This window comes from Triticum aestivum, chromosome 3A (assembly GCF_018294505.1).
Source record: "Triticum aestivum cultivar Chinese Spring chromosome 3A, IWGSC CS RefSeq v2.1, whole genome shotgun sequence".
In the NCBI taxonomy this organism is placed as follows: Eukaryota; Viridiplantae; Streptophyta; class Magnoliopsida; order Poales; family Poaceae; genus Triticum; species Triticum aestivum.
Genome location: NC_057800.1, coordinates 389,777,516 through 389,783,569, shown reverse-complemented (window position 1 = coordinate 389,783,569; position 6,054 = coordinate 389,777,516).

Sequence of the window (6,054 nt, the reverse complement as noted above, 5' to 3'; positions counted from 1 at the left end):
GCCGTCGTTCGCCGTTCGTTTTAAAAAAAACGCCTCGGTTTATTCTTTTCCTCTGGTTTATTTAAGTAGTGAATGTTCACCGATCCGTTCGTTTTAGTGAACGTGTTCACCGATTAGTTTCTGTTAACGAACGTTCGTTCGATTAACTGTTCGTCAGTTTTCTTTTTCTCGGATTAAATCCGCGATTTATCTGATCGCGATTCCTGATCCGATTTTCGTTTTAGTATAACTTTTCACTCGTTTATCGGAATTAGGTGATTCAAGCGCCTAGAGTTTCGTCTCGAAACCCTCTTTCCGTTTAACCAACTTAAACAAGATTTTGCTACTGTAAAATTTTCCCTAGATCCAGATTACTAGAACGAAGTTGTTTTCTTTCGCCGTTTGACCTTTGTTGTTTCGTTCGATTTGATTCTTTTGCCAACCGGAGTTCTTAAGTTGAACCTTCTGGTTAGATCTCTTATTTGAGTTTTACATGTGCATTAGATGAGTACTTATTGTATTCTCATTTGTTTGTTTGCGATAGAGTATCCGGAGTGCGCCGCCTGTTACTTCGAATCGCTAGGTTTCCCGGATCATCAGCAAGGCAAGTAACACTTTGATCATACCTTCTCTACTACCCAGTTTTATTGCATTAGATAAATCCTCACACATTGCATGATTAGGATCTAGTTAAATTGTGCGATGGGAAGTAGATGAGGTAGTACGTATTACCTGTTTATTTTCAAACATTTGGGAGTTACTTCTACGTTTGCTTATTATGCCATGCTATGCTAGTAGACGTGGATTGGGTGAGTGAAATCCATGACAGATGTGAGATTGTTAATTAATGGTTTATCTAAGGTGGCAACTTAAACACACATCTGAGTGGACTGAGGCACCTGGGTATTCCAGGACTTGCCTGTTTTCTTTTGGAGCGCCACCCAGGCTCAAAGGGATCATAAGACTATTCATACTAGAAACTTCCATGTGCAGCCACAAGCTATTATGGCTCTAGCATAGTTGACTAAGTTGTGCGAACTCTTACAGTGGTAGACTAGCAGATGTAGGGGATATAAGTGGTACTGTCTACCTGATCGTAAGGTGCTAGCGCTTCTGAAAGACTATGTCTCGATCATTCGTCTTCTCAAACACCATGTAGTGCGAGAAACCAAACGGAGGCGATCGAGTCTTGTGGGGAAAAGTGCGCAAAACTCTGCAGAGTGTAACAAACTAATCATGATTAGCCGTGTCCCCGGTTATGGACATCTTGAGTATCTAGTACCTGGATTATCATGTGAATCTCAACATGTTACTCTAAATTAATTTTGTTGGGTTATGTTAAATGATGATACTTAATTGGGATTGAGAATGCTGTCAACCATTCTCAATGTTTAACAACTACCATGATAGTTAAATAAATTTTATTCCTTTGTAGTAGGAAAAAATTGGCTTTACGCAAAAACTGTAACCATAGAGCTTTCCACCAGCCAAATATGCATATAGTATAGCTGTTTCATTCCATTACTCTCTATGTGTTACCTTGCCAGCATATTCCATGTGCTGACCTGTTTTCGGGATGCAATGTTAATGTTGCAGACTTTTCAGACGACGATTAAGGAGTTTTAGGTCGTGGTTCTATACTCAGTGATGCCGCTGGAGTTGATGGACTCACTTATCTTCCAAGCCTTCCGTTGTTATCGTTATTAGATGGCCTTAAGCCATATTTATTGTAGTAATCTTTCTTATGAGACACTCGATGTAATAAGTGTGTGATTGCTACTCTGCTATAAATCCTCCGAGTAATGTGTGGTGTCAGCATTACTGATCCAGGGATGACACCGGAGCACAGAGATCAGACTGTTTGAGGTCTGGTCGCTACAACAAGTAATTTCGAGGGTATGGTCATCTTGCCTGAGATCTCGCAAGGAAGAAGAACGAGTCCATGAAGAGGATAAACAGACGTAGTTGAATGAATCCTCACAACTCCGGAACGAAACTGAAGCTAACGAGAGAAGCAACCCGGAAAGAAGCAATCAACAAAGTAAACAACCATCACATAAACATGGCATGATTCACAACCAAGTATGACACATGTCCGGTTTAAATATGCATGGCATGGCAAGGTGCACCAAACAAAACTACACATTAAGTGGCGCTCAATATGCATCGGGATGCATAGTGACAAAACACCACATTCCATTATTTAGTTCACTCCCGATTAGGTACTCAACAAAATTAAATGTTGGTTAACATGGCAAGAGGTGAAACATGAGTAAAATACACAGCTAGGCATTTTAAATGAGGCCGGAAACATCAAACAACAATTCCGGTAAAACCTCATGTGCATTAGAAATTTAATGCAACAAAAATTTAAACATTTTAAAAGTAGTTATCATAATGCGGATGACATGTGCAAGTTTTATGCAAGTTTTATGAAAATGTTGACATGAGCATGTTATGAAGCATTTGTCATCGTGGCGGAAACGAAAGGGGTGCCACGGCAACGAATCCTAAAATGATGCCACGGCAACATATCGGTTCCGGTAGCTCATGGGATACTGCTGCAAAAGGAAAAGTGATGGGAGCGTGTCATGCAAGGATGGTGGGGGTGGTCCCAGTTACCGGGTGTCCCAGATGACGGTGGCAAGGAAACGAGTGACAAATCAGACACAGTGCAAACATAGGATGCATCTCATACAACATGCATTCATTCATTCTCGGACGGTCGTTCTCGGCGGTTATACCTTCGAAGCGTGCATTTCCGGGGCGGTTCGGGTTCGTCGAGGGAAGTAGAGGAAGTAGTCGTTCCGCGATGGTAGTAGAAGTAGTGGTGCTATCGGTCCTCGACGATAGTGGAAGTAGTGGTTCACGAGTCGAAGAGGAAGTGGTCATCCATGTTCGGGAAGCGATAGAGGTACGGTACTTCGACAACGGTCGTCATTACACACTCCGAGTTCGTCGGTAGAGGTTCTCGCGATCTCGGCGATGGTAGTGGTACTCGTTTTCGTAGACGTTTGGGGTCGTGGGTAGTTGAGCAAAATCGTTGTTGGACTTGACGGATCCGAGGACTTCGGGGTTCACCGTTGAACTTGACGAAACCCATGGAGACGAAGAGGTACGCGTCGGCGGTAGTCCTTCGGGCGGCAAGCGTCGTCGAACTTGGCGGGCGTCGTGTAGTCGTACACTTTGATGGTAGTCGTTCACATTCGTATTGGTACTTGGCGCCATTGCGTCTCTAGTACTTGATGGTTCCGGTCGGGACAGCAAAACATAGTCGACCGTGAAGATGTTTCGGTGCGGAACTTTGCGAACCAAAACAAGGCAGCACCAGGCGGTCTTGGCGGCCAACAAAGGGGTCGCGGTGACAACGACGATGAACAGGGGCATGACACCATGGTGGGGAGGCGGCATGGTCGTTTCATTTTTCACGGGAAACCCACGGCAGCAGCAGGGCCTCCCAGGAGTCAAGGGCGCGGTCGTAGCCGGACTTGCGAAACGGGGAAGGAGCTGGGGTTTTGGTGAAGAGCAGCGCTAGTGGGGCTCGCTGCCGGCGTGGGGAGGCAGAACAGCGGGACAGGAGACCTAGGGCGGCGCAGCGGACTGGGAGTAGAGGAAGGAGGCAAGGCAGGCACGCCATGGACCTGGGTGGTCGCCGTCATCGATGGTTGCCGGCTGCTGCTGCTGCTCCGGCAAGGAGGTGGAGGCGCACGGAAGGCTCGGGGAAGCGGAGGCCTAACCGCTCCTGCATGAGGAGGCGGAGCAGAGGAATGGAGTGGCCGGCGGAAGAGCGTCTCAGGCGCTCGAGGTCGAGCTCGCGCGCGAGGGGAGAGGGTGAGGGCTCGGGGCTCCTTCCTGGTGCGTGAGTAAGAGAGCGAGAGGAAGGAGATGGGGCTCAGGCACGGGCTCCCGCATGCGTTGGCGGCGCTAGAGGAGGAGACGAGGGAGAGATGAGATCGATCGACTTAGAGATCGAGTAGCTAGGGTTAGGATGAGGGTGCGGGTCGGGCTGCGGGGGAAGGATGGGCCTGGTGGGAGGCCCAAGTGGCCAGCGGTGCAGGCCGCCTCTTTCTCCCTATTTTTCTTTAACCGAAAAGAACTAGAGAGAAAGGAAAAAGAAGTGGGGTTAGGGAAAGGAATTTGAGCAGGAGGACAAATTTCCTGGACTCATAAAAATAAGCATGATCACAGAAAAATAGAAGTGGCAAGATTGTGGAATTAAATTCAAACGCATTTGGATTTAATTCAAATGGTTTGAATAGGAAGTGAGGGTTGGGAAGGTCCAAAAATGTTTGGATTTTTGATGGAGCTCCGGAAAATGATGAAAGAAATATATGGCAAGGTTGGAGACCAAGACTTGAGATAACAAAGGCATTGGGATAATTTTCAAGTGTGTTATGGTTAATTCCAAAAGAATGGAATATTTATTATAGCTCCCTAATATCGGGAGGATATGTTCTAAAGAGAATCACCATGTGAATTCCATCGGTTTAAATGGACCGAAGATCCATGCAATATATTTAAGTGAGATGCAAAAGATTTATGACATGATGGCATGATGACATGATGCAAAAAAGGAAAGCAACGAACCAAACAAATCACACGACGAAACCCGGAAATCATGGAAGGCACCTGAAGCTCCGGTCTTGGGGCGTCACACTTGCCCCGTTATATAAAGGAGCAAGGGGGGAGGCCGGCCGGCCCCTGTAGGCGCGCCAGGAGGAGGAGTCCTCCTCCTAGTAGGAGTAGGACTCCCCTCTTTCCTACTCCTACTAGGAGGGGGAAACGAAGGGGAGAGGGAGAAGGAAAGGGGGGCGCCGCCCCCGTCTCCTAGTACAATTCGGACCAGAGGGGGGAGGGGCACGTGGCCTGCCCTCTCTCTCTCTCCACTAAGGCCCATAAGGCCCACTATTTCTCCCGGGGGGTTCCGGTAACCCTCCGGCACTCCGGTTTTCTCCAAAACCACCCGGAACACTTCCGGTGTCTGAATATAGTCGTCCAATATATCGATCTTTACGTATCGACAATTCCGAGACTCCTCGTCATGTCCGTGATCATATCCGGGACTCCGAACTACCTTCGGTACATCAAAACACAAAAACTCATAATACCGATCGTCACCGAACTTTAAGCGTGCAGACCCTACTGGTTCGAGAACTATGTAGACATGACTGAGACACGTCTCCGGTCAATAACCAATAGCGGAACCTAGATGCTCATATTGGCTCCCACATATTCTACGAAGAGCTTTATCAGTCAAACCGCATAACATACGTTGTTCCCTTTGTCATCGGTTTGTTACTTGCCCGAGATTCGATCATCGGTATCTCAATACCTAGTTCAATCTCGTTACCGGCAAGTCTGTTTAATCGTTCCGTAATACATCATCCCGCAACTAACTCATTAGTTACAATGCTTACAAGGCTTATAGTGATGTGCATTACCGAGTGGGCCCAGAGATACCTCTCCGACAATCGGAGTGACAAATCCTAATCTTGATCTATGCCAACTCAACAAGTACCATCGGAGACACCTGTAGAGCACCTCTATAATCACCCAGTTACGTTGTGACGTTTGGTAGCACACAAAGTGTTCCTCAGGTAATCGGGAGTTGCATAATCTCATAGTCATAGGAACATATATAAGTCATGAAGAAAGCAATAGCAGTAAACTAAACAATCAAGTGCTAAGCTAGCGGAATGGGTCAAGTCAATCACATCATTCTCCTAATGTTGTGATCCCATTACTAAAATGACAACTCATGTCTATGGTTAGGAAACTTAACCATCTTTGATTAATGAGCTAGTCAAGTAGCGGCATACTAGTGACACTCTGTTTGTCTATGTATTCACACATGTACTAAGTTTCCGGTTAATACAATTCTAGCATGAATAATAAACATTTATCATGATATGAGGAAATAAATAATCACTTTATTATTGCTTCTAGGGCATATTTCCTTCAGTCTCCTACTGTAGCGACCAGACCTCAAACAGTCTGATCTCTGTGCTCCGGTGTCATCCCTGGATCAGTAATGCGACACCACACAGTACTCGGAGGATTTATAGCAGAGTAGCA